Source organism: Xenopus laevis, chromosome 6L (genome assembly GCF_017654675.1).
Source record: "Xenopus laevis strain J_2021 chromosome 6L, Xenopus_laevis_v10.1, whole genome shotgun sequence".
Lineage (NCBI taxonomy): Eukaryota > Metazoa > Chordata > Amphibia > Anura > Pipidae > Xenopus > Xenopus laevis.
The window spans coordinates 109524260-109551598 of record NC_054381.1 but is presented as its reverse complement, the minus strand read 5'-3'; the positions used below and the strand labels follow the sequence as shown (position 1 = coordinate 109551598).

Sequence of the window (27339 nt, the reverse complement as noted above, 5' to 3'; positions counted from 1 at the left end):
GACTGGCATGCGACATTGAAAGTCCTGTTTCTGGTCGCTATTACCTCAGCTTGCAGGGTTGGTGAGATTTCTGCTTTGTCAGCAAAAGAGCCAGACACAGTTGTCTATCCGGACAAAGTGATTATGAGACCATCTTTTGAGTTTCTTCCAAAAGTAATCTCCCCAATTTCATGCCGATTTGGAAATTACACTACCTTCTTTCTGCCCGTCTCCAAAGTCTAACAAGGAGCGAGAATGGCATACTTTGGACTTGGTGAGGGCCGTTTCGCATTATCTGACGCGAACGAAGGATTGGCGAAAATCTGACAAGTTATTCCTGATTCCGAGGGGCCCTAGAAAGGGTATGGCACCAGCTAAATCTACGATTGGCCGCTGGATTGTCTCCTGCATTGCTCTAGCTTATCGGTTGACAGGCAATGAGATTCCTAAGGACCTGAGGGCTCACTCTACAAGAGCCATGGCTACTTCCTGGGCGGCGGAAGCCAAGGCCCCGCCAGACCTCATCTGCAAGGCTGCGAGGTGGACATCTTCTTGTACCTTCATTCGTCATTACAGACTGAATGTGATGCTGTCTCAAGATGCAAAGTTTGGAAGAAAGATTTTGCAATCTGTTGTTCATGCTAAATAAAGTTTTTTGGTTGATCGATAATGGTCCTCCCTTCTTTAAGCTTGGGGAAATCCCATGTTGGTGAATTGTCTGCCATGGGTGACTTGGGAAATATAGAAATTTTTTCATACTCACCGTAATTTCTATTTCCAAGTCACTTCCATGGCAGCATTCACCAACTTCCCTCCCTTCTTCTGGAGCTTGTTACTAGACGAGGATTGCTGGGAGGAGCAAGGTATTTATACCGATCGTTAACTCTTTCCTGTCCAGTGACCTGATAGGCGGGATTAACCCATGTTGGTGAATGCTGCCATGGAAGTGACTTGGAAATAGAAATTACGGTGAGTATGAAAAAATTTCTATATTTTTTTCTCACCTTTACTATAAGTAGTTCCAAAAGAGTTGATCCAGTTAAGGACCAGGAGAAAGCTGTTTCCCTTTCCAGGTTAAAGTTTCCAAGGATGCACTTGGCCAGGGGTGTCAGGTGTTTCTAGTATTTAAAAAGGAGGGGGGTCGTCATTTATTCTGTCTCTTTGACTCCTGCTTGCTGGAAGGGGTGGTGTAGGAGGCTTCAGTAGGAGAAGGAAATATTTAGTAATAGCTTGCTCCAATAGTAAGAGTTACACTGAGGGTAGTTAGTAGGCCAGCCACAGCCTCCAGCGAGGATAGCAGAAAAGGCTAGAACCCTGAGTGTCATCTGCCAAGTGGATTCAAGGACTTAAAGGAGTTGTTCAACTTTGTGTTAACCTTTAGTATGACGTAGAGAGTGATATTCTGAGACAATCTGCAATTGGTTTGGCTCTTCAGTTTCAATTTCAGCAATCTGGTTGTTACGGTCCAAATTACCCTCTGCAAGGAGAACACTGAAAGCAAACATCTTATTGGTTGCAATGGGTAACTGCACAGGTGCAAATGTGCCTGTTTTTTTTAAATTATTATAAATGACCTCCATAGTGCTTTTGTAACTAGCGGGTCCGTTTACTAAAGTGGTAAATCAGATTTATTAAGGGTTGAATTTCGAAGTTAAAAATACTTCGAAATTCGACCATCTAATTAAAATACTTCAAACTTTTTTTTCATCGAATTTGGCCATTAAATCTTTCGAACCGAACGATTCGAACGATTTTATCGTACAATCGAACGATTTTTACTTTGACTTCAAAAACGTAGAAATATGCTGTAGAAGGTCCCCATAGGCTAACATAGCACTTCTGCAGGTTTAATTTGGCGAAGTATTGAAGTCGACATTTTTTTAAAGAGACAGTACTTCGATTATCGAATGGTCGAATATTCTAACGATTTTCACTTCAAATCGAAGTCTAAGTAAATTCGAAGTCGTAGTATCCTATTCAATGGATCGAAGTATCCAAAAAATGTATTTTTTTACTTAGAAAATTCCCTCAAATTCACTTTGACCCTTGATAAATTTGCCCCTAAGTTTCCGCATGTTATCGCTGAGAATATTTTTCTGCCAGAATATTCGCAGCTTTACTAAACAGCGATGCGCTCAGAAGTCATTGCGATCACTTGTGGTAACTACGTTAACAAACCAGCTCATGTTAGTGGTACTTTTAGACAGTTGCGAATTTTCTGGCGACAAATTAAGTTTTTGCGAATATTTATGCTATAAAATAGTCTTGTTTTATGGCGGTTATTATGGCAATTTTTACTGTGACATTTATGGCCAGAAATGCATCTTCAAAACTCATAAACTTTATTGACTGATGATTATACCATCCAACAACATCACCAGAGTAACACCAATCAAACATGTCTGCATCATATAAACCCTTCTGCCAATAGAATCATAGGAACAAGAAATGATACCAGTCAATCTCTTTGCTTCATAGAAATGCACAGTTTAATGTAGCCAATCACAATGAAACGAAAAAAGCATAGAGGCTGACGAATCCTTGGACTGTGATGCCCGCTGCCAATAATACAACTCTGAGCTGAAACTGCTGCTGTTGCAACAGATAGAAGCCAAAACATCCTGTCAGCAAAGAATGATCGTTAAAAAAAAAAAGCATTATGGGATATTTCCTGCCCCTTTAGAATTTTCTGGAGAAAAAATACTTTTACGCCACTACATAGTTGGCGGTAAAATTTTGCGAAAATTATTGCGTAAATTTTGTCTTTTGCACATTTTGCTGTTTAGTAAACCAGGCATTAATGTGTACGTAGCGTTATTTTCAGCGAATGCGATAACTGTTGAAAACATATTTTTGTGCAAGAAAATTTGCAAATTTATATTTACCGCAGGTTAGTAAACTGCGAAAACATATTTGGCGACAAATTTGTCTATATTTTGTGCACATATTTTTACCGCGCTTTAGTGAAAGGACCCCTAAGCCCTAATTGCTATATATATTGCTATAAAAGGGCAGGAATCTGTGGCAATCCTCTGTTCTTTGATTGTTGATGGACAGTTTGAGATCTTATAAAAGAACATACTTTTACAGATGTTGCTGTTCCTGTTGCTGTTAGAAGCTTAACAGGGAAGCTTAGCAGAGTGATTGATATAAGGATGCTTACAGTAAAGTTTTTATCATTTATCACTCTGTTTCTTGTTACCACATCCCATAATTTACTACTAATCGAATGAGATCTTGAGTTAGTTCAGCTTTCTATTTTGGCTGTCCAACACTGCTGCACTCATTAAAGACAAAACTCAGCCTATGATTAAGTGTTCTATAGTATGGAAAGCATAAGGCTATTTGTGTGATCTGTGTGCGCCTAACATAGATGCTATGAAGTATGGACCAATAATCATACAAGTATACATCAGAAATGAACACGTTTCATATAACATTTGGCCCCTGTGTGACAAGCTAAGCAGAAGAAATAAAATAAGGTGTATTTTAAAATATGTAATGTTAGAAAAATCAGATATAAAATAAGTCCACAACACCCATATGACACAAGTAATCAAATTAATGTTAATATATGTTTTAAAGGTTTGTTGTGGGATGAAAGTATACCTATAATTAGGGTTGCCTGGGCTGATATATTACTGGCCTGGGCTGATATACTGTATTACTGGCCTATAAACATTACAGTATGATATAGAGAGAGTGATATATTGAGACAATTTGTAATTTCTTTCATTTTTATTATGTGTGGTTGTTCAGTTATTTTGCTTTTTATTCAACAGCTCTTGAGTTTGCAATTTCCAAATCTGGTTGCTAGGGTCCAAATTACCCTAGCAACCATGTATTTTTAATGAGAGACTGGAATATGAATAGGAGAGGGCCTTTTTTAGAATGATGAGTAATAAAGAGTAACAATCTATAAATATTTAGCTGTAGAGAGCATTTATTTTTGGATGGGGTCAGTCACCAGAAGAAGGTAAATAATTCAAAAACTATAAAAAAAGAAAAAATTAAGGCCAAATAAAAAATTGTTGAGCATTAGCCATTCTATAACATATTTTCAAAGTTAAAGGGATTCTATTATGATTTTTATGGTGTCGTTTTTATTTCTAAATTACACTGTTTACACTGCAAATAATTCACTCTACCTGGTCATATAACTGTTATCTTGTGTTAGGGAGCTGCTATCTGGTTACTTTTTCATTGTTTTGTTGTTAGGCTGCTGGGGGTGATAGCACTCAAATTTGCAGTACAAGAGTGACACATGACTGGGGGCTACTGGGAAACTGACAATATGTATAGCCCCATGTCAAAATATAATTAAAAAAAATCAGTTTGCTCTTTTGAAAAATTGATTCAATGCAGAAGTCTACTGGAGCAGCACTATTAACTGATGTGTTTTGAAAAAAACATGTTTTCACATGACAGTATCTCTTTAACTTAAAGGTGAACCACAACTTTAATAGACATACTAATGTATAGGGATCCAAATTTTGGATATAGCCATCATTTGGAAGACCCCAGTTCCCAAGCATGCTGCATAACAGGCCCCGTACCTGTATTATATTTCCTGCTGTTAGCATTATACATGAGAATTTGGGAAAACTTTTTTAAAGGCTGTATTTTATTTTAATAAAAACATAATTGAGGTCTTTGGGGGTTTTCTGAATTAGGAGAAGGGTATTCTCATTGAATACAACAGGTTGGAGGAAAATACAATAGATTCCACTTTTCAAACCTGGTAGAAAACCCAGCATATAGTGTATGTGCCTGCATGTGCTGTTATAAGGGAACATCAGTAAATAGCAGCGTGAGGCAAAGCTTGGTACAGGTATGGGACCTGTTATCCAGAATGCTCGGGGCCTGGGGTTTTCCAAATAGTGGATCTTCATAACTTAAGTATACTAAAAAGTCATGTAAACATTAAATAAACCCAATAGGCTGGTTTTGCCTCCAATAAGGATTAATTATATCTAAGTTGGGATCAAGTACAAGGCACAGTTTTATTATTACAGAGAAAAAGGAAATCATTTTAAAATGTATTTGATTAAAATTACGTCAATGGGAGACGGGCTTTCCGTAATTCAGAGCTTTCTGAATAATGGGTTTCTGGATAACGGATCCCATACCTGTATATGCCTACAGATGTGGGAACTGCTGGTTATTGTCTGTTTGTTCTTACTACAAAGAATTTCAAATCTTTATTCCGTCTCCCTTTAAATGATATGGATTGTGGAACTGGCACTGTGCATTGCAGCTGGTTCATTCTTCTTACATGGAGTGTGTAGGCAAAATAAACTCAGCACAAGGGCAGTTACAGCAGTCTGTATAGGGATACTGCTGTAAGAATGTTTCTAGATTTTTATCAGGGCTCTACTATTAAGTTTCATGATATGGAAACGATTTCTACACAATCTTTTACTATCCACCATAGGGCTCACTTGAAAACCTGCTCCTGTGCCAGCATCTGTTGTCGATTGCTCTGTCTGTATTTTCTCTTCCCTTCTGGCAGCAGAGGAATGACATTGTTATCCTACATGACTTCAGTCACTGGGGTGTTGATTGGCATCTGAATCTGCATGTTATAAATAAACACTCAGTTTAATTGGCTTTATTTTGAACTAAAGAGCCAAACACATCATGAAATGTATGTTGCTCACCCTTGGAGACAGGTTCCTGTGGCACTTTCATAAGCAGAGAAGGACAATGTGGGTGAGAGCTGGGAAACTCTTCAATTCAGGCATGATGACTCCCCAATGAGAGCAGGATGGAAAATATCTAAATAGAGGGGGGGATTAAAATGAAGCAGATACGCTGAAGGATTAAATAAAGTATTTTCTATACAGTAATTTGCCGCTATTTATATTGGCATACGTATCTGAACGTATGTGGGATATTAAAGAGAGATTTGTTTTATCAAAATAATCTTTTTTAAATATTTCTGACACTTTAAATTCATGTTTTATATTTTTAAAGGCAAATTAGCTTCCATTTAGTTACACTTTAGACTGCCCAGCCAATGAGACCTGTTATCCAGAATGCTCGGGACCTGGAGTTTTCCAGATAACAGATCTTTCCATAGTTGGATCTTCATACCTACTAGAAAATCATATAAACATTAAATAAACCCAACAGGCTGGTTTTGCTTCCAATAAGGATTAATCATATCTTAGTTGGTATCAAGTACAAGCTACTGTTTTATTATTAAATGAGAAGGAAAGTCATCTTGCACTTGGGGGTGCCAAATGTTAGGCACCCCCAAAGTGAGTGGTTGGATGAAACATGTGACTGGGCTGTGAATCTAAATGGTTACACCCTTTAAGGAGGGACAGAGGGATTAAAGAAACAGTAACACCAACATTTTTTAATACTTCACGCCCCCCTCCAAATTGCTATAGTAGTAGGGTCAGGCTTATTCTTCCTTTGTTTTTGTTTTTTAAATCTTGAGCTTGAATCTGACTTCCAAAGTGCCCCATGGCAGAAAGGCGAAAAGGAGATGGCAGCTTGAATTCCTCTGAGCGCAGAACCAGAAGTCAGCTGCATCTGCAGTAAAATTTATGCTCACAACATTACCCCAAAACTGTCTGAAGGAAAAGAAACATAAATTTAAACTGCAGATACTTGAAACAAAAGCTAAGGTGCTTTAGGTCATAGGTGTGAAGCTGACTTTTGGCTCTGCGCACGGAGGAATTCAAGGTGCCGTCGCCTTTTTGCTTTTCTGCTAATTTGGTGTTACCGATCCTTTAAAGGGATACTGTCATGGGAAAAATTTTTGATTTAACTGATTTTTCAAAATGAATCAGTTAATAGTGCTGCTCTAGAAGAATCCTGCACTGAAATCCATTTCTCAAAAGAGCAAACAGATTTTTTTATATTCAATTTTGAAATCTGACATGTGGCTAGACATATTGTCAATTTCCCAGCTGCCCCAAGTCATGTGACTTGTGCTCTGATAAACTTCAGTCACTCTTTACTGCTGTACTGCAAGTTGGAGTGATATCACCCCTTCCCTCCCCACCCCCAGCAGCCAAACAAAAGGTAACCAGATAGCAGCTCCCTAACACAAAATAACAGCTGCCTGGTTGATCTAAGAACAACACTCCATAGTAAAAACCCATGTCCCACTGAGACACATTCAGTTACATTGAGAAGGAAAAACAGCAGCCTGCCAGAAAGCATTTCTCTCCTAAAGTGCAGGCACAAGTCACATGACCAGGGGCAGCTGGGAAATTGACAAAATATCTAGCCCCATGTCAGATTTCAAAATTGACTATAAAAAAATCTGTTTGCTCTTTTTCTGCTGGAGCAGCACTATTAACTCATTTAGAAAACATTTTTTTCCCATGATAGTATCCCTTTAAGTATAATGGAAGAATTTGTGGCAGACTAAAGGGGCGAAGTGGCTAATGCTAGCGTCATTTCGCCAGAAATCCCATCCACAGGGACATCGCCAATTTACTAAAAGGTGTAGCCGACAATTCGCTAGTGAACGGGACTGTCGCTTGTGTTCAATCGCACTCTATTGCCAGGCGACTTTTCACTCTTGCAAACGATCTTGCGAACAATCAGTAAAGTGTGAATTTTACTGAACGTTACTTTTTTTTTTTTACTTCGCCACCTTATACCAGGCCTCATAAGCTACATCATCCTCAATCTTAAATTATTTACATCATATCCTGTCTGCGGGAAATGCATTAAAGATGTAAATGCTGAACACATTTCCCATTAAGTGGGATTTTTCCCCGGACATTTGAGGCACATGGAACATTCATTTTAGGGTGGGCTCATGTGTAGGGCATTATAGGATCTCTTTTGTCTTTATTCAGGTTCCTTGGGTATTTGTAATAAAAAGTGGTCAATTCAAGCATTTTTACCAACATTTCTAATAAAGATGTCCATATGACTTTAATGTACCCGCCCTATTCAAATTGACCAAAGCGTAAGAGGACTAACAAAGTTTTGCTAGGCAGAAGTGATCGCTAGCGTAATTTTGCTTTGAATAGCTGTCACTGCTGAAGTAACGCTAGTGAAAAGTCGCCAGTGTTCGGCAACCATGACGCAACTTTGCATTTTAGTGAATTAGCTTAGTGGTAAGAAATTTTTGCCTGGCCAAGTGGTGCGAAGTGTACGAAGTGGTCGCTGACGACTATTCGCCCCTTTAGTGAATCTGCCCCTTTGTCTGTATGAAAAACCAGAATTAAAAGCTAAAGTAGGAGGGGAACAAACTCTTTAAGGTTATTATGAAAATTAGCATTTGTGCATGTTACTAAAACTGATGAGACTAATGAGGAGAATGAAGCCCAGGTACTATTCTAAATGCAACAGGCTTCATAACTAGGCCAGGTTGTTATTATGTTTGATGTTTTTTATCCAGACTTTGATTGGAGTAATGGGGAAGCCAAGTCAGAAGTCAGGCTTGTAATTATGCTAAAATAACAACCTTTAATTCCACGTTCGTCTCTAGCATTTGCGTGGGTGAGCATTTAGGGAATAGTGATCATATCATGGTCTCCTTTGAGATTTTGTTGAAGAGACAACTCTATAAGGGAGAAACTAAAACACAAAAGTTTAGACATGCAAATTGCCAATATAAGGGCATCATTGCAATACATTAAAGGGTCCATTTATTAAACCTCAATTTTTTTTAAACCCAAAGCTGCTAAAAAAATCGGAATCCGAAAATACTCCATCTCATACCTGTTGAGGTCATGTAGAAGTCAATGGCAGATGTCCCTGAAGTTGATTCTTGCCATCATGATCTGCACTGGATAATCTGAAAAAATTGGGATTTTGTCCGATAATCTGAAAAAATTGAGTTTTGACAGTGAAAATTCAATATAATCGAGTTTTTGGAGTGTCAATCGCACAATACGAATTGACACTTGATTTTGTTGTGACGTTTTGTCCCTCTGATTTTCTCGAGAAAGATTATTGATAAATGAGTTCAATATGTGGAATGGAGTTTGGTTGGCTTTTTTTTTTCATAAAAAATTAGATTAGTTCAAGACAGACACAAAATAGAAACCATAGGGAATTTATGTGCATACAACTTGATGTATACACAGTCCTCTTATTATAAAGCTGCATATGATGATAGTACATCTAATGATAAAATGATCATTCATTGCTTGCTGTAGCTTACTGCTCAGGTGCAAAGTTGCCCGGTGTTAGTAAATGAGTCAGGTTGCAATACAGGTGTAGGATCTGTTATCCAGAAACCTCTTATGCACAAAGCTCCAAATTACAGGAAGTCCATCTTTCATAGACTCCATTTTAATAAAATGATGCAAAAGGTATGGGACCTGTTATCCAGAATGCTGGGACCTGGGGTTTTCCAATGAAAGATCTTTCTTTGGGAACATCATACCTTAAATCTACTAGAAAATCTTTTAAAAATTAAACAAACCCAATAGGCTGGTTTTGTTTCCAATAGGGATGAATTACATTTCAGTTTTGGATCAAGTACAAGGTACTGTTTTATTATTACAGAGGAAAAGAAAATCATTTTTATAAATGTGGATTATTTGGATCAAATTGAGTCTATGGGAAATGGACATTTTTTGAACATGGAATAAGTATAGATTTTTCCAAATGATTCCATGTAGCATGATTTATAGTGTTTATACTATTTACTAGGTTGCCTTTGAGATAGTGGTGCAAATAAAAACTGCATCTAAATTGTAGAATGCTTAGAGGTTGAATTCTTGTTAAATTCATAAAGGTAATATTTTTCAGTGACAGATGTCCATGCGACAGCCATGAGTTTTACCAAATGTACCGTTGGAATGTGTCTAATGAGGCTCCCAGATACAAAGCTGTTCATTCCCTTTGCTGTGAGGCAGCTGTGTGTGGGATGTAATGTGACTTTACCTTTCAGCGTTACTGAATCATCTTCAAGATTACAGACAGGTTTAAGGAGCAGTCACTATATGATGAAATCATCAGTCAGTGGGACATTAGGGTTTTCAATCTTATGTGTATTTTATTTAAAAATGACTTGTTTGCTCTATTCCTGCTGCTCTCTGCATCTGTGGATTTTACATAGTAAAATAGTAAGTTTGGTTAAAAAAAGACACACGTCCATCAAGTTCAACATTTTAACTCTATTTTAACTCTATTTTCAGTAGAGTGTACAGCAGGGTGTTAGTATACATTCAGATTTGTAACCCAGACACATCATTGATCTTCCACAATTGCCACACTTTTATATTTTGCTCTAAGGTACCATTATGTTTCGCTGTTGAACCATAAGCATTTCATAAGCATTAATTGTATTACACCCGCTATTTTTATTTTTTCAGCTTAACCCCCACTTTATTTCTGTATAGAATAACTAGTATATACTTTGTACATGCCCTGCTCTTTACTAGATGCATAAGTATGTGTTTAGAGCCTATGTGAATACATTTGCATGCTACCAACTCCAAGTTTAACAAAACTTTTTTTATGCCAAAAACCATTACTTTTTGTTTATTTTTTCTTCAGCCAGATTTCTCCTTATCTGTCTGTTCTTTAGATATGCAACTTTTTTGCTTATTTCCCAACAAGTTCTGTTTTATTGTGCAGAATCTTGGCTGTAATGATACAGGTATTCGCCTGCCCTTTTTATGAATCTTTTTTTTGAGAGATTTACTTTAGCATGTCCACTAAAAATTCTAATCCCTGTACCCATTTTCACTTTGTATAAAAATGTAGTGTATACTTGATATACTGTAGATATTTGCATATATAATATATATATATATATATATATATATATATATATATATATATATATATATATATATATTTATATATATACTGTATATATAGTAGTGTATGTATGTAGTAATGTTACTACATATTGTAAGTTCACTAAATTCAGGGCTGTGCTCAACATACTGTATGCCATTGGTTTAATTGAGGAATACGAGTAATTTGTCTTATTTCTTACAATAAACAGTGACATTGAAAGTATTTTTATTTTCCAATTACTTCAGAGCAACTGTTGGAGGAGAAAGGAGGGGCTTGTTTATGCAGAACTCATTATCTTTATTTAAATAAACTCTCCTTATTAGGGAGGGAGGGATATGTAGTAATGGTTAAAAAAAACAATGGTCTGTTATTACTTTGCAAGAAAAAAACGAGTAGGGCTGGAAAGTACAGAATGTCGGGAGTGAGCAGAATTATTCAGGTTATCTACTGGGTCAGGAGTGATGTTATCTCTTTCAATAAAACAGCAATAATGATGTGGCTGAATTTTGGACAGATGTATCAGAAAGAAAGACAGGTAAGGCCCATACACGGGAAGGTAAGGTGCCGACATGGTCAGAAGGGGTAGAATTAGCATCTTAAATCTACAAAGGGCACACGCACTGTAATGTTTAAAAGAATGCCAGTGCACGTCCATGGATGAAAAGGAGGAAATTGGACACCTTGTTTTCAAGATGGTGGCCAGGCATTATTTAAAAAGAAAAGGAATTACATGGGTAATAAATGCTTTTAGGGGCTTATTGTAAAATGTAATGTGTGTGTGTGTGTTGGTGGATTCCATATGCTCTAAACTGCCCTTTGCTTTTTTCTAATGGTATTATTAAAATGCCACAATACCTACAAATGTTCCTGCAAAATGATGATTATTATGGTGAAATACATATTCTTTTATTGTTCTATAGTGCTATTGAATGTACAATTTATTTGTCTAGAATGAACTGAGCCAGCTCTGAAAATCTATCAATGTTTTATAAAGGCTCAACCCAATGAACCTGTGTCTTGTATGCTATTTTGTAACAATAAGGGGCTGTGCGGGGTAATAAAAACCTAAAACACAGTCCAGGCAGGTTTTTCTAGGTTATACTGCAATCCTTCTATAAAATAAGCAGTGTTTCAGTATCAATTTAACTACCGAAATGTATTGTTGTAAAAAGTAATTACCTTCAAATGCTTCCAAAAATAGCAGCCTTGTGAGTAGAGACAAATCCTGTCCATCACACTGCCTGCAGACTTCCCACTGCACTAACTGGATGGGTAAAGTATGCGGGCAGACTGTCAGCAGGTCTCTTTTCAAGTGATGATTATTGAGGCTCCATATATTTAGGAACTGCATTTTCTGATTCTAGACCTAAGGCTCGGTTCCGTGTTGTATAACATTTCACCTCTTCTGATTGAGTTGGGTTCACATTATAAGGGTATTTTCTCTAAAACCTAATGTCATGGTTTACTGTAAATTTTTAAACATATCATTGCCTTTCTTTAGGTCCCAGAATCTATCCCTTTGTGTCCTAAAATTAAAGTTTAGAATTAAGAAATTTCTAGACTGAATAGCAAGAGATATGTGGTTTAAATTTAGTGAGAATGAAATCCGCGGAGAGAGGTGCAATTCCTATTCATTAGCTTTGCTGCTCTTTCAAGTGTTTTGGATTAGATGAGTCATGTGTAAAGCTACAGTAATAATGCTTGCTGGAGTTCTATAAGCTGCACAGCAGACATGTCTGTATCCTAAGCTGAAATGGAAGGCACTTTGACAGAAGAGTGATGCCATATAGACAAAAACAGAGCACAGAACTACACAGATAATCAAGATGGCCCCGGAAATCCTACTCAAAAAAAGTATATTTAACTTTAGTATATGAGACTATACAACATCACTCTTCAGAGTGTATATTAGAGTGTAGTGTGCTTGTCTTCAGAAATAATGCAGTGTAATATGTTTATACAACACACACCATACATGATTCAAATATTTTATATATAACGGACAAGTCTCAAAGATGTAATTTTCTGTAATAATATAACATGGCAAAACTAGTCAATCTTGTAAAAGACTAGGGATATATAGGTATCCTGTATTAGGGGGGGGGTTATTTATCAAACTCCAAATACATCATTTACTGCCCAGTGGGGCTTTCAGTCTAAGGGTTATATCTCTACACAAACAATTGGGCCAATTTAATCAGGAGCCAAATAACCTGCCTTTATTTGGAGTGTGGGAGGCAGCTGGATCAACGAGAATATACCCACACACAGTGAAACTATCCAGGCTCCTTGCAGACAGTGCCCTTGATGGAATCAAACTCAGACCCCAAATGCAGCAGTGCTAACTACTGAGCCACCATGCTGCATATATGGGAATTGCACCTGAAAGTGAACTATGCTCAGGAGGCTAATTGGGTGGAATATAGGCATCAGAAACAAATGACCTCAATTTTGCTTGAGCGCTGTGAAAAGATGGAAGCAGAAGAGCACTGGTCTGCAATGAGTATGTATAGGTACAGATTTGTGGTGAGCACTGGTTTGCTCTGAACCTGAAGCTCATCCCAAACTCATACGAACAAGTGATATATCATTGTTAATTTGACCATATATCTGTTGGGTATTGTTATTTTAGTATATGTTTTTGATTGATTGATGAACCTGTGGCATGTGTAGAACATTTCAATCTATTTGTAGTCAATTTTTATTACACATGAAGATGTTACCTACAGAGCTGGAACTAGGATTAGGGAGAAGAGGCACTTGCACCTGTGAGGTGGTGGGCAAGTACCTGTTGAATGGTCCTCAGCCTAACCCTAGTTTGGGTTTGTGTGCTCCCTGGTTCCTGGGTTCATCTCTTGCCAGCGTGCAAGGGGGATGTTGTGAGGTGGCCAGCTGGGTTGCCTTGGGAGCCCATTCAGCTTAGCCCACACCTGGTTGCCTAATATAGGTTTGGACCATGTATAGAAAATCAGAATTGCTTAATTGTAACTATTGGTTTTGGGTATTGGATTTCTCTGGATACTGTTTTTGCTTGTACCCCTTCTTATACTAATGCACACATTTATGTATCAATGTGGAGTATTATGTAATTCTTAATCAAAATAATTAATTAATTACATACAAAAAACCCTTACATTTCAAGTCTGAACTGGAGTGCTTTCCCTTGAGTGTCTCCCATCTATTCGGATACTTGCAGGTTCCCCCGCCTTTTGTATAGTGACATACTTAGTAGTGTTTCTACACATATGACAAAAATGCATGTGCTGATTTTTAAACTCTGGTTATCAACTAATTCAGTCTAAATGCATTCTTTGTACTGATGAGCAAAAGGAGAAAACTCAAATTTGTTGAGATTTATTATACCCCAAAGCTGCTAAAAATCCAAATCCGAAAATGCTCCATCTCAAACCTGTCGAGGTCATGTAGGAGTCAATGGCAGATGTCCCTGAAGTTGTTTCTTGACATTTTAATCTACACTAAATGACCTGATAAAGTCGGGGGGGTTTCGTCCAATAAGGTTGAGTTTTTGCAGCGACAAATAAAGTCGAGTTTTCAGAGCGACTTTAGAATTGACGCCTTAAATAGTTTTTTTGCTTCCTGGTTTTTCAAGAAGAATTATTTATAAACGAGTTTGATTCATGGATGGGAGTTAGGTCAACTTTGTTTTGATAAAAAAAAAATTAGATTTATTTGAGTTTTAGTACATAACCCTCTAAATGTAGTTGTAGATTACAGAGGTAATGTCAAACATCACAGATATGTTTTTAAGAAACTGGCAACATGCATTTGTAGCACAGTGGATAGGAGGTTCTCTAAGAATGTAGGGTATTTGTGTAGCAGTATACTGAGTGAACAAAAATGCTTCTGCTTTTGCCCTCCCAAAGCAGAAACAAGGTACCACGAAAAAAAACTCCTGTACAGTTTAATGTAATTTGCTACAAAAATGAAGTGCGGCAAAAGTTTCTAAAAAATTTTACTCAGTTTTGCAAAATTTTCATCAGTTTCTTGTATTCTTCAGCAAAGCGAAACGTGACAGATTTGCTCATCACTAATTCTGTGCCATAAACAGTGTCGGACTGGGACACCAGTTGCCCACCCAAAAACCTTAGACTAGGGGCTCACCATAAAACAGACCAGAGGCCCACTCAATATTCTTCATCTCCTCAATCAACCTCTATTCTCCTAGTCTGTTTTCTTTACATACTATAATCTATTATTCCATCTATTTAGCCTCTTTGTTCTCTTAGAAATAGGGAATGGCCATGAAATAGGCGAAAAGTTTAGCAGCATGAGGGCCCACTGACACCTGGGCCCACCGGGAGTTTTCCTGGTATCCCAGTTGGCCAGTCCGATACTGGCCATAAAACAAGTGGTGCTGTATTTAGTGGTTAACTGGAAAATCTCAGATATGAATGATGCAATTTTATAAGTGTCCTGCTCAGAGTAATATTTCCTTTTGGCCATAATCCACACAGCTGTGTTTGGCAGTGCTATTATTCCCTAATCGACTAGAAGTGCATATGGAAAACAGATAGAATGCTTGTTTATGGAAGATGTGCTCAGCTGAAATGTTTTTACTGTGTCAACAGCTGGTGTATTGGTATATAAATAGCTAAATTTAAGGGGGTGGGGTATGAGTGATATGGATACAAGGATATGAACTCTTTTCATTTATTTTTATATTTCTATTTTAGGTGACATGTACCTTTGGGGAAGACATCACTGTGTGAACAAAACAAGACCATTCTTATTTGATCCCCACAATGCCTTCCTGTAAGTGTTATTCTTATATTCTTATTCCCCCTCAACAGCCTGTTGTCAGATTTTCAAAGCCTATACAGGTATGGGATTATTTAGGCAGAAAACCTGTTATCCCAAAATCCAAATTAAGGGATGGCTATCTCCCTTAGAGTCCATTTTAATTAAAGAATTCAAAATTGGTTGCAAACTTATCCTAAATTCAGCAGACAAGGTATGGTAATCCAAATTACAGAGAGTTCCCTTATGTGGAAACCCCAGGTCTCAAGCATTCCAGATAATAGATCCTATACCTGAGCAGCTGCTCAAAACACACTGAACATGTGAGTGTCACAGGCATAAGATGGGAAAATCCTGTGACAACTTTAGAGGACTGGATCAATACTATTCTAGAGATGCTGAACCTTTAGGCAGAATTTTAGGGGGACGGTTTCCTGCCCAACCACACCCACATTGGTTCAGAAGCACGGGGGATGCACAGGAGATACAATAGTTTTAAAAATTTCCTGTGCACCATTCCCTAGTACTCCGGACCAGATGGTGAAAATTTGTGCATGTGCACAAAGATTGGGGAGGGGACGGGGCGATGAACGTCAGCGGGACTAGGGGCGCCTGCTATGTAAATGCAGACAGGAGCCATTTTGTTACACAACTTGTATTAATGTTATTAATACAAGTTGTGTAGATGCAAAATCTTGTGTATGCACCATTCATGGGGCCCTACACAATTATAGAGCATGAGGAGGGAGGGGGAATGTAAGGAGAGCAGTGACATCTAGGAATTGCTGAATGTAAAGTGAAAGTAATTGACAATTGAATAGTGGAATGATTTTTATGGTTGAAGTAGCCAAAAAAAACATTTGAAATTCGAAGTTTTTTTATTCTATTCCTTCACTCGAGCTAAGTAAATGGGCCCCTAGATGTCAGGATTTGATATTGGGTAACTTTCAGCTGTCTGAAAGACTTCCAGTTTACTATCTTCCTCACAACCACATGACTATATTAAAACATTACACTTCATGTGATTACATTGAATTCTGTTGTTCAACGTATTTGTGAATGATGCATCATAATCTTTTTTTTTTTTTAAATAAAGAAATGTAATTATAACTGTGCCTTTAGTTATTTGCCGTTGCTAATTAGTCTCACTGTCCTTTTAAACTCTAGAAGAGACAAGTGCAGTTGTACTTATTGTAATTTTGTAATTTCCTTGCAAGCTTTGAAGTTCTGTGTGACATTTACTTTCTGAATTCCTCATGTATGTTTCATGTCATTTTTTGTGCCAGGAAACCTTGGTTTCTTCAGACAGTTTAACCTCAACCACCCTTTGATAAGTGGCTGTTCAATTCATGTGGAACAATTTGAGAGGCAATTTCTTCTGTAATTTCTCCTGCGATTTCTCCAGTTTCAGAGCAAGCCCTCTTTTTCAATACACCTTGTTTTTCATCTAATTTGTGTACATTAAAATAAATCCCCATCTTTCCTTTTGTTTCAGCCTATGCCTACTGAAGGATTTATAATGGACCGCAGGGTAGTGTAACCATAAATCATTTCAGAGGACATACTGGCTTAGAATACAGTTTCATCCGATGTCTAATAGCAGCACTTCACAGTCATTTTGGTGTCTAGTTGTTCTGTGGTGTATCTAAATGGCTTTCAGATGCAAGACCTATACTAGATATTGTGCAGCGCTAGCTATCAGTAAATATTCTCATCCTGATCTCCATGCTCAGCATCTGGATACAGTCTTCTCTTCTACAGTCCCAAAACGCGTGGGGGGCTGCCCATTAACCTCCAGCACTTTTCAACCTTTGAGTTTGAATGAAATCTGCCTAACTGCTAGTTGATTCAGAGAGTAGAAAGAACCCATCTGAAGCCTCTAGAATTTGCTTTAGATGGGGGAAACCCTCCCTGACTCCATGCTTGTAAATGGACCAGTCCCTGGATCAACTTTGTACATTAAGCTATTTTCAGTAACCCTGTATTTTCTACCCTTCTTAAAAGCCATCCAACCCCTTCTTTAAGTGTAATGTCTCTACCAGTACAACCACTTCAGGGAGAGAATTCCACCACTTCACAGCTCTCACTGTAAAGAAACACCTTTCATGCATATTGAGATCAAACCTCCTTTTTTTGAATCTCAATGGATTTTCCTTGTGTCTGTTGGAAGGACCGACTCATGTCTTAAGATTTAATTGTAATTTATATTATCATATCTCCCCTCTTAAGCAACTCTTCTGCAGTGTTAACATTCCCAAGTTGGCCAACCTTTGTTCATAACTGAAACCTTCCATTTCTTTTACCAGTTTAGTCACTCTTCTTTAGACTTTCTGCATTTCAATAATGCCCCAGTTAAGCATTTAAGGGGTTGTTCACCTTAAATTAATTAACTTTTAGGGGCCCATTTACTTAGCTCGAGTGAAGGAATAGAGGAAAAAAAACTTCGAATTTCAAATGTTTTTTTTGGCTACTTCGACCATCGAATGGGCTACTTCGACAACGACTTCGACTTCGAATTGAACGATTCGAACTAAAAATCGTTCGACTATTCAACCCTTCGATAGTCGAAGTACTGTCTCGTTAAAAAAAAACTTCGACCCCCTAGTTTGCCACATAAAACCTACCGAGCATCAATGTTAGCCTATGGGGAAGGTCCCCATAGGCTTTGGTAACTTTTTTTGGGTGAACAAAAATCGTTCGATCGATGGATTAAAATCCTTCTAATCGAACGATTCGAAGGATTTAATCGTTCGTTCAATCGATTTTTCGTTTGATCGTTCGATTGAACGAATTGCGGTAAATCCTTCGACTTCGATATTCGAAGGATTTCAATTCGGCAGTCAAATATCGAGGGTTAATTAACCCTCGATATTCGACCTTAAGTAAATTTGCCCCTTAGTATGATGTAGAGAGTGATATTCTGAGACAATTTGCAATTGGTTTTTAATTTTTTATTATTTGTTTTTTTTAGTTATTTAGCTTTTTATTCTGCAGCTCTCCAGTTTGCCATTTCAGCAATCTGATTGCTAGGGTACAAATTACACTAGCAACCATGCACTGATTTGAATAAGAGACTGGAAAATGAATAGGAGAGACCTGAATAGAAAGATTACTAATATAAAGTAGCAATGACAATAAATTTTTAGCCTTACAGAGCATTTGTTTTTAGATGGGGTCAGTGACCCCCATTTGAAAGCTGGAAAGAGTCAGAAGAAAAAGGTAAATAATTGAAAGACTATAAAAAATAAATAATGAAGTCCAATTGAAAAGTTGCTTAGAATTGTCAATTCTATAACAAACTATTCTATAGCTTTTTGTAGCCTTCCCCTAAACCAAGATATAGAACAATCTTTATTTTCAGATCTTTTGAGAGTTGCTTTGAGGATCCCATGCTGTCACTCTTCAGAGGAGAGTCAAACAGAAGCACAACTTGCAATTGGCCACCTTAAATACATTTTCTCATGCGAGGGGTTCCCAAACTTTTTCACATGACTGTAGATTCTGTGGGAAAGCAGCTTTACTTTGATGTATAAAAAATAGCTATTTACATCTTAAACAAAATCATAGAAAATGTATAGTAAATATAAGCAGTTTAATACATGTAAAATAGGCACATTATTGATCCACTAGCTTCTTCTAGCAGTATACTTTTAGTTAATAAGTAATGGGTTTTGCCAGCCACAAGGATTGCGCTTTAAGGAATTGCCATTACTAGTTACATCTTAATAAGGCAGGATGAACTGGGTCTCCCTTGATTCAGTTCCCAAATCCTGCTGTTGGATTTGTTAAAATATGCAGTTTCCATTCCACAAGCACTTTATATGGGCATAGAATAGAAGCAACTCCTTTTTGAAAAGACCTATTATGATATGCCACCCATGGCAGATGGAATTCATTCACTTGTTGTGTTTTTTAAATACATCGACTAGCACCAATATGTTTTATACCCATGGATAGTTTGATAACCTGCAGAAAAAACATTTTAATTAATGTCCATCCAGACAGTAATTGTGCTGTGATCACACTGTGCCGAATTCCTCTGTTCTATTCCTCTCTTTTTCTCTCCAACTCTATTAGGGTTTGTCTGCATATTTTAATGATTTTCTTTTAAACTGCTGTAATAGGGCTTAGGCACAGTGGGAAATTGATTAATTTAGTTTCGGCAGCCACCTGCCTTTTAAATTGCATGTGACTAAAACTCTGCTCGTGACAAACTATAATGGAAAATTAGTTAGGACTGTGGGTGGGCTGAGAAACAAAAAGAATTTACTTCAAACTGTTCAACCCAGACGACATGGGATTGACAGAACTCTGTAAAGGACACAGCGAAGGGGGAAAAAAAACATTTCTCTGTTCAACAGACCTTGATAAGGCCACATTGTAGCTGCCATTAGTTTGCAACATTTTGTATTCAGTTATTAGTAGCCTCCTATGTAACATCACTGATCGGTCAACAAAGATGTTGGCGGTTGACACCAGCCAGTTGTAAGGAGATGAAAAAAGTGCTGACTGAGTTGATTGGCACAATGTGATGGAGCCTTTCAACTTCAGTTTGCTTGATTGAATTGGAACAAAGTTGGCAGCAATCAGAGGTCGTTGACATCAAATGGCCATTCTGTAATTACATATTACGTGTCCCTTTGATATATTCCACTGCAAGAATTGTGTTCTGCATAGTAGGCTGGGGTTATCTTGCCAGTAAAATACATCTCTCTTACATGTATTGGTGTATTTGTTACGTTGGATTGAATGACGCTGCATGTTTTGCATGATTCCATAATCTACGTTGTAGCATGCAATGCAATTTATCCACGTTATAGTGCTCAACATTGATTTAGGACTGTAGCAGACATTTGTGAAAGGAAGGTATGATTTAATCAGTGGCGTAACTAGATATTACTGGGCCCCACAGCAAACTATTTTTAAGGCCCCCAAAATGTTTAGACGTTGACTTGTTTTTTCAATATTTATTGAAACTGTATATGAATTATGGGTTCATGGGGCCCCTATACCTCCTGGGCCCCCCTGCAGCTGCAGGGTCTGCTTCCTCTATAGTTACACCCCTGGATTTAATAACAGCAGAGTTTGCTGTGGTTCTTGTAAGCACATAACACTAGTTGGTTGTTAAGAAGATGCCATCCACTTTCTGTTCATTATACCTGCCCACATTTTGCACACATTATTACATTCCAACCTATACTTTTCTTCAATATAAGCACCTCATTCCTATAGGGAAATATACATTAGTGGAGTACGACAGGATTTAGTATAAAACTTTAATTACTGAAGTTAGTAAGCACTGTTTTTACTTGATAAACTGCAGAATGTGTTTCTTGAAAAATGAAACCTCTACTGAATTATGAAATGGACTTCCCCTAACGGGTACAACAGTTCTTGTCTCTATAGGATTCTGTATTATGATAGTAACAATCGCATCAACAGAACTTGCTGCACCTCCATGTCTCATCTGCTATTGATCGGTGTACAGAACATTAGCCTAACAATGTCAGCATATGTGAAACGGGTGTTTCATTCAAGAGCTGAGAAAGGTCTCGATACAAATTTACATAACTCAACAAGTTCTGAAAGAGGCCCAGGTGCAAGGCACTGAGCCCTCAGCTAAGGGAGTGAAACAAACCATATAGGTGTAGAGCAGGCACTTAAAGAACAGTCTTCCCCTAATACAATGTAATGATGGTACATGTATGTACTGCTTTCTACTATCCCCCACCATCCACCCTTTTTTTTTCCTTCTGTACCCCTGGACTTACTTTACAAAATTAATAAAAATAATTTACGGGAAAAAAAAAGAGCATTCTTCCCGAAACAGAAGTGAAATCGTAAGCCTAAGATTAAGGGGTAAATTTATCAAAGAGTGAAGTTCCGCCACTAGAGTAAAATTCCGCAGCTTAGAGCATGGTATCAACATGTGCATATCTATACATGATCAATGCCAATTCTGGCTAAATAACTTTTTCCTATGTGACTGTGTAGGATACAAGAAGGCACCCAGTAAGACATCAGGAAAGTAATTTTCACTTTTGACAAATGAATTGTTTCTCTACATACTGTAACACTCTTTTCTTATGGATGTTGAGTTTTAGGTTGATGGCAGAGGAGCGTATTCTCCACCAATGTTCTCCAGCTGCTGGTGATGCACTGGAATCTTTTGCATGACATATATACAATCTCGCAAACTCCTTCTTTGAATATATATATATATATATATATATATATATATATATATATAGTGAATAAAGTACCCCCTCTTGTAAAATATAAGGATATTATAAATTACCAAGGAGTTTCATGACCATATAAAAACACGAGGCTGAAGGCCGAGTGTTTTTATACAGGTCATGGAACTCCGAGGTAACTTCTAATATCCTCATATTTTGCAACTGGGGGTACTTTATTTATTATAATACACAAGTTTCAGTGAGTCATGTGACGGAAATGACATCAGAACTCACCGTTTATAACTGATGACATCAGAACTCACTGTTTATAAGGATATAATTTACAGGATATTCATGGCTTTTGTGTATTATATATATAATATTCAAAGAAGGAGTATGCAAATACGTAAAGGATAAAGTTGGTCCAAGAACAGAGCCTTGTGGTACATTATTAAAAAGAGACAATGAGACAAAGAGGTGATGAGAAAAGAGTCTGGAGTTTAATTTAAAAGCAAGCAGAAAATATTTTTCTGTGTGTTTCTTAAAATAATGAGATTAGGATGTATTTTAATACGTGTTTAACTGGAGTCAGTATCAATCTCATACTAGTGTTAATATGTGTAGGGTAAGTATTAAAGAAATGTATTGAGCACATTTAAACTGTTAGACCACCCTCCCAAAAGAATTAAACATTGGAGGCTATGGTGTTTACATCTTAATTTCAGGTACAGTGGTATTGTTAACAAGTACAGATTCCTTCAGTTAAACCTATAACCCATTTCTTGGAAATTAATAGAACTGAATAATTAGGCATCTGATTAGTATTATTTTTGTGTTAAAAAGCCTTTATGTCTCAAGCTAGCCTCTTGATTTCTTTCTTAACAATCATTCATACAATATGACAGATGTAGCCCATAATAATGAACTTTCTCCTTATACATGCATATTTTTTGTAATCTCTTTTCAAATATATTTGAAATTTTCTGCATTTGCCTGCAGCATTACTTTAGTACTGCCTGTTTCCTGAATCCTGTTTTAATCTGTTTACTTGTTGCAATAGTTTAGCCCTGGGGCAGATTATGTATTTGTGGTCTCAACGCCCTTATTTGTTAGAGCCTTTCCTAACTAATTAATACTGTTACGTAATTGGACAAACATGCAGTAAAATATGCTAATGTGCTAACATAATAGAGATTTATGTACAATCTCTGAAATGACTTCCTTCCAAATGTGTCTCAGCTTATTGTTCTTATTTCTTAATTCAACCAATATATATTGCTTATCCTGATCATATTTTGCTGCAGGTCTGCAATCCCCTTAGCAGCTATAAAGAAGTGAAGGCTTTTTCCAAAGGAAAAAGGTTATAATTTATATTTATTTATAATTAGGGGTCCATTTACTAACAATTGAATTTTGATTTTTTTTACCAAGAATCTCAAAACATTTATGGTTTTCCTATTTTTTTTTATAAAAGCTCTAAAAAGTCAAGATTTATGTGTAAAAACTACGAAAACCACTAATACAAAACTTTGGCAGGTAAAAGTTGTCAAGATCCTGTAGAAGTCAGTGGGAGCTGCGCTGATCCTATTGGACCGTTTTAAATCAAATTGGTTTCGGATTTTTTTTGCTAGGAATTGTCCAAAAAAACTTGAATTTTTAGAGGTATTAATATTTTTTAGTGCATTGTTTTCTGATAATAATTTTTTTATTTGGATCTTTCAATAAATGTCATAACACTGACAACTCTAAAACCACTAAAATCCGACCTTTGATATATACAGTAGGCCTCCATGAGTTGGTCAGTTTTCTTTTACTAAGATATCCAGTTTTGATAACATAAACTTCCCTGTAGGTTTTTAATTTGCCTTGCTGAGCCTTCTCATGTTAGGCAACATAAATATGCTGCTAAATTTACTGGGGCCCAGTTACATATGTATTACAGTGCTGTTCTTAATGATCACTTGTCACTTGTGGGGCCCTTGTATAAAGTGATCAACAGACTACCATCAGATTAAGGAAGTGCAACATTATTTATTATGAAAAAATCATATAGAAAAAAGGATTAGGTGATTGTTAGGGCTGTCGGTGGAGCCTATTGGTGTTGTGATTAGTGATGGGGGAATCAGTCCCATTTCACAAAATACACTAAAATCAATGGGAATATTTTCACATAAGCTGTGCAACTTTTATGGGATCTATTATCCAGAATGCTCGGGACCTCGGGTATTCCAGATAATGGATCATTCCATAATTTGGATCCCCATGCCTTTAGTCTACTAAAAAATCATTTAAACATTAATTAAACCCAATAGGAATGTTTTATCCCCAATATAGATTAATTGTTATCTACATTTGTATTTACAATGTATTCTTTTACTTTAACAAAGAAAAGGGAAATCATTTTTAAAATTTTTTAATTATTTGATTTAAAAGGAATCAATGGTAGATGTCCCTTCCGTAATTCAGAGCTTTCTGGATAATGGGTTTCTAGATAACGGATCCTATACCTGTAATACATTGGAGTCTTTGGGCTTATTTTTACGGTGAAAATTTGGCTCATCACTAGTTGTGACGGATTCATGGCAGGATACATGTTCAGTATATAAAACAAATGATTGGATTGCCAGCTAGGCAATCACAGATGGCATTGACTGTAAAAATCTGCTGCAAAAGTATAGTATTGGTGCTTAAATAGACACTGAGGCACTGCAAATTTGCCCAGTTTGGGACCTGATACCTAGACATATTGGGGCACATTTACCTAGGGTCAAATATCGAGGGTTAATTAACCCTCGATATTCGACTGCTGAATTTAAATCCTTAGACTTCGAAGTCGCAATTCGTTCGATCGAACGATCTAAGGAATAATCGTTCGATCGATCGAAGGATTATCCTTCAATCAGAAAAACCTTGGAAAGCCTATGGGGACCTTCCCCATAGGCTAACATTGGCCTCGGTAGGTTTTAGGTGGCGAACTAGGGGGTCAAAGTTTTTTTTAAAGAGACAGTACTTCGATTATCGAGTGGTCGAATATTCAAACGATTTTTAGTTCGAATTGTTAGATTCGAAGGTCGTAGCCAATTAGATGGTCGAAGAAGCCAAAAAAACCCATTCGAAAATCAAAGTTTTTTTCCTCTATTTTCCTCTATTCCTTTACTCGAGCTTAGTGAATGGGCCCCATTGAGTTGGTTCCGCATAACTGTTGGTCTTTATACTGAGCTGAAGCTATTAAGGAGATTGGCACTTGATAGCGGCACTCATATAAACTGCCAATGAATGTTTCAACTGCTTTAAACTATACATTCCTTCCATATGTGCTAATGTGCCAGTTACTGTAATAGGCTGTTGTTTCAGTGCCTCAGTGCAGCCATATTTAATATTTATTTTTAATATATGTTAAGGTCAATTTTAATATTTACCTTGTGTTGATGTTATCCCTCCTATATATCCTTAATGATTTTCAGGGGACGCCCCTTTTGGATATGTGAAAGCACGTGCACTTTGAGGTTTAATATGTATTTCTAGTGGAGAGTGTTTTGGAGACAAATGTGCACCCAATAAATTGATATTCAATATTTCAATATAGGTGTACAGTAATTGAAATGTGCCCAGTAGCAACCCTCTTTGTTTCTTTTGTTTCTCTTTGTTTTCTTTGTTGTCTTTTTTTTTTTTTTTGCATATTCCATTATCTTGTTAAATATGTGTTTAATTTGACTCAGGGCAAGAAGTAGCATTATACAATAGGAAATGAAACAGATTCATATTCCAGCTCTGTGTTTAGTCCAGGATAAGAAGACTTCAGCTGTGACAGACATTTTAAAAAAAGAATTAATGTGAGTAATAACATCCCAGTTATTTGCTCCACTGATTTTCTGTCCTTCTAATGCCGGACACTGAGTAATTCTGTCTTAAGGTGAAGAACCTATAAATCTCTCGGAGAATACTGACACTGGAACGTAACAGGGGATGACAAATATGGTAGATGATCTGCCCAGAGGTTCTAGTTTACCCGTTTATCACAATATGTTATTGAAGATTTCCCTGAAAGCCTTCTGCAGCCCCAGTGTGGGAACGCTCCGTCAAACCAACCAGCAGGAAAACAACAAGAATTAGCACACACTTCATTTTCTTGAAGACTGAGCATGACACTTGCCTATGATTCAGTTAAAAGGGAATTAATAATTTGGGAGAAAAGAGGAAATAACTTTATCCAATTAACTTACTGCTTAGTGTGCAAGTCACTGCTCATTTTTTTAAACTCATTGAATTATGAACCTATCAATTACATGAATAATAAATTACCTGTGCGGGTTTTACTCATTTACAATTTTTTGGATATTAAATAACATCCCACATGCGATCATGTGCATATGTTGTTATGTGTTCCCATCACTGCCCCATTTTCCACAGTTGTGTTAGGGCAAAAATGCATCAGACCATGAATTACTTGCAAAACTAAATGTAGGTGAAGGAGAGCCTCAATTAATAAATGCAGTAGCGAGGTACAGGTAGTAGTAAAATTTAAAAAGTATCTATTAGGACATGCATAGACGAAGTGCGTGAATAACTTGCACTGCAAAATCAAATGGGTGGTACAGGTATGGGACCTTTTATCCAGAATGCTCGGGACTTGAGGTTTTCTGGATAATGGATCTTTCTGTAATTTGGATCTTGATACTTTAAGAACCATATTTGTGTGTAGAAAACAGTGGCGTTTATTAATATTTGTAGTACAAATAGGCCACAGGCATAGTTTCATCCCTGTGAATACCTTAGGGATACTACTGGCATCCTTAGCTTTTTTGGAGCAATATGGTCTCATAAACACATTTTTCAATAAGTTTCCCTTTACTTATTCCTCTGACTTGAAAGAAAAGAGAGAGAGAGAGCGAGAGAAAGACAGAGACATTTTAAGAACAGGCAAGGCATTTACATTTTAAAACCTATTAATCCCTTTCCTAGTTCTTTTTCTTTGCCAGAGGCCTGCCAGAGGCCAGTCTTCTCATTGCCATTAAATAATCATATATGCATCAGCGTGTGAGAGAAATGTGTTTGTTGTAACATCAACCCCTGTTCTCTATAGAATGAAGTGATTTGTGTCAATAGTTGATCTGTGCTAAAAACCCTGAATATATCAGTAACAAAGCAAAATACTAGAGGCAAAGGGGGAAAGATATGTCTATGTGTTTTATACCCTGTAGGGGCATTTCATTACACATACATATATGCTGTCAAAAAAATCATAGTTATGCTACTCAGTGTTATATCAATCAGTGGCGGAATCAAAACCAATATTTCTATCATCTAATGGCACACATTAAGCAATAATTGTACAGGTATGAGATCCGTTATCCAGAAACCTGTTATCCGGAAAGCTCCGAATTACGGAAAGGCCATCTCCCATAGACTCAGTTTTATCCTAATAATCCAATTTTTTTTAAATGATTTCCGTTTTCTCTGTAATAATAAAACATTACCTTGTACTAAGCTGTAATTCACCCTTATTGGAAGCAAAACCAGCCCATTGGTTTATCTAATATTTATGGGTATATTTATCAAAATGTGAGTTTAGAGCTTAATAAATATAAACTCAGAAACATTCTATTCATTCCTATGGGATTTTTAGAACCGTATTTATCATTTTATGAGTTCTAACTTTTACCCCCTGATAAATGCAATTCTAAAGATC

At 36.9% G+C, this 27339-nt stretch overlaps 1 protein-coding gene across 1 annotated transcript in view; it reads left to right on the top strand.

The window, feature by feature from the left end:
- ldlrad4.L (low density lipoprotein receptor class A domain containing 4 L homeolog) overlaps positions 1-27339 on the top strand; it is a 274359-nt gene that overhangs the window by 56814 nt on the left and 190206 nt on the right. The window contains exon 2 of the mRNA XM_041566354.1: positions 15408-15486. The gene's annotated coding sequence lies outside the window, so the exon portion shown is untranslated. The remainder of the gene's footprint in view (positions 1-15407; positions 15487-27339) is intronic.